The sequence below is a fragment of the Delphinus delphis genome, chromosome 5, assembly GCF_949987515.2.
Source record: "Delphinus delphis chromosome 5, mDelDel1.2, whole genome shotgun sequence".
Taxonomy (NCBI): domain Eukaryota; kingdom Metazoa; phylum Chordata; class Mammalia; order Artiodactyla; family Delphinidae; genus Delphinus; species Delphinus delphis.
The window spans coordinates 116,450,499-116,453,476 of NC_082687.1; the positions used below are offsets into that span (position 1 = coordinate 116,450,499).

The 2,978-nt window shown below is 41.0% G+C and overlaps 1 pseudogene; it reads left to right on the forward strand.

The window, feature by feature from the left end:
• Positions 1 to 304: 304 nt before the first annotated feature.
• Positions 305 to 1,424, forward strand: LOC132425578 (SKA complex subunit 1-like; annotated as a pseudogene).
• Positions 1,425 to 2,978: the final 1,554 nt, after the last annotated feature.

The window sequence follows — 2,978 nt, forward strand, 5'->3', positions numbered from 1 at the left end:
AAGGCTTTAATATGGAGATCGTATATGAATTGCAGAATGGGTGAAACAGGGAGCACAGATTTATTAATTTAAATATAATTGTTTATTTTGAAAAAGAGGCGGAAACGCGCGCGACCCCCAAGCAGCCTGCCTGGGGCGCTGATGTGCACTTGCTCTGCACCAAGTCCCAGGGGCAGTTTGAATTTCGCTCCCTGAGTTGGGTCTCCTGATCCTGGGCTTGCGGCACAGACTGGAGGGGTCTCGACACCTCGTGACACCACTGAGTGGGCGCTTTGCTCCTGGACCCGCACTAGAGGCTTAAAGGATGGCCTCCTCATTTCTGGTACAATTATGCTCTCGTATTAATGAAAAGATTGGAAATATTTAAAAAAACCCGTCATTGAGAAATTGTGGACTGTATTAAAATAGGAGATGAGATCATTGCAGTAAATGAACTTCTAAATAAATTGGAATTGGTAATTCAGTATCAAGAACAAACCAACAATTCACTCAAGGAACTCTTTGAACCTCTTGGAGAAGATTGTAAAGATGGAACATCTCAAAGAAAACATTCCTTCCCATTTGCCTCAAGTAACCCAGAACTTTGTAATGGATCAGATCTTGACCCTGAACAACCAGTCAAAGATGAGGAACCTGCACCCACAAAGAAGCCCCCCAAAGAGCAAAGAAATATTAAAGAAATGTCATTTATAACTTCTGATGAGTTTAATGGCATTCTTGTGTACATGAAATCCCACCTAACCTATTGTCAAATTAACGACATAACCTAACCTATTGTCAAATTAATGATGTTATTAAAAAAATCAACAAGGCAGGGACTTCTCTGGTGGCACAGTGGTTAGAATCCGCCTGCCGATGCAGGGGCCACAGGTTTGATCCCTGGTTCGGGAAGATCCCACATGCCATGGAGCAACTAAGCCCGTGTGCCACAACTACTGAGCCTGTGTTCTAGAGCCTGTGTGTCACAACTACTGAAGCTCACGTGCCTAGAGCCCGTGCTCTGCAACAAGAGAAGGCACTGCAATGAGAAGCCCACACACTGCAACAAAGAGTAGCCCCTGCTCACCACAACTAGAGAAAGCCCATGCACAGCAACGAAGACCCAACGATGAAGACCCAACGGAGACAAAAATAAACAAATTTTTTTAAAAAAAGAAATCAACAAGGCAGTAGTTAGTAAATATAAGATCCTATATCAACCAAAAAAGTCTATGAGTTCTGTGGCCAGAAGTCTCTATCACAGATTTATTGATGAAGAAATGAAGGAAACCAAAGACTATTATTTTGTAGTGGAAGCTGACATAAAGGAGTTGACGGCTTTGAAAGTTGAAAAGAGGTTTCACGTAACGCTGAATATTTTACAACACTGCCGGAGGCTATCAGAGGTCCGAGGGGGAGGACTTACCCGATATGTTATAACATAAGGCCCTTTTGAGCTTCTGAACCAGCCAACGGTAGAGATAGAAGCTATTCCTATCGTTTCCTTACATGTAATTTCTTTATATATAATTTCTTTAGCTTTTCATTTTCTTTTTTGTTTCTTGTAAAAATAAAACTTAAATAATGTATATTTTAAAATCCACTTTCTTACAGTAAATATTTAATCACCTACCATGTAAGCCTCTGTTCTAGGCATACAATGGAACTAAAAAATGTTCATATTTAGTTTTGGTGTTTAGTGACAGTGCTGCCAACCCCAGGAAGACAGGTGCAGATGTGATAATAAAAGTCAAAGTTCAAGAAGATGAGATCAAGGACATCCAGGCTCTTTAGAAGTAAAGGTCATTAGTGTCTAAATTCCACTAATGATATTTCAGTCTATAGGAAAAAGTTGGATTTGGAAGCAGCCCATCCACGTGGTTATTCTGCTTTCCCATATGTGGTTAAGGAATAGCTTAGCTGAAATACATTCAGTGTAAATCAATCTGTAAACATCGACCTGTAAGGAAATTGTAATAAGAGTATATTGAGATGAAAAAGATAATAAAATAAGATGTGTAAGCAGATTGATAGTGGTCATGGAAAACAAGTGGTTGGATTGTAAGAATTTAACGGAGTTTCTCTTCCGCACTTGGGGAGACTGTTAGTCTATCTGTGTCTCAGTGAGCATTCTCCAGAGAAACAGAACAGTAGGTTATCCATCTAACTATATCTATCTCTATATCTATCTGCCTATCAATCATCTATCTATCTATCATCTATCTATCATCTATCTGCAGAGGTTTATTATGAGGAATTGGCTGATGTGATTATGGAGGCTGAGAGGCCCCCAGATCTGCCGTCTGCAAGCTGGAGGCCCAGGAAAGCTGGTGGTGTGATTCAGTCTGAGTGTGAGGGCCTGGAAACAGGGGAGCCAGGCCAGATCAGATGAGATGAGATGTTTCAGCTCAGCAGTGAGGCAGGAAGAAAAAGAGCAAATTCCTCCTGCCTTCCTCCACCTTTCGTTCTGTTCGGGTCTTGGATGGATGGGAGGATGCCCACACACACAGGGGAGGTCAGTCTGTTTCACTGAGTCCACTGATTCCAATGCTCATCTCATCTCGAAACATCCTCAAGGACACACCCAGAAACAATGTTTAATCTGGGCGCCCATGGCCAGTCAAGTCGGCACATAAAGTTAACCATCACAATCTACATCCATGCCGTCTGCTTGGCAGGCTGATCCTCGTAGCAGAGAAAAAATTGTCTCACCAGGCCCAGCTGCCTGGTTAACACTGTCACTGTGATGATCACAGAATACATTATGGGCACTGCTCATTTATTGTTATCCTTTCTTTCTCCCTAATTTAAATGCAGGTATATTTAATTTTTCATGTCTCAGTTTAATTAAAAATAGTGGCATTATCCTTTACGTTTTTAAAGTCTTGCTTGTTTTTTCTCTATGAATCATTTTTCCATACGTTCTCTATCAAAAACATTTTCTCGGTTTAAGATTTCTTTTCCTGAAACTCGTATTGAACAACTGTGTTGGTAAGTTT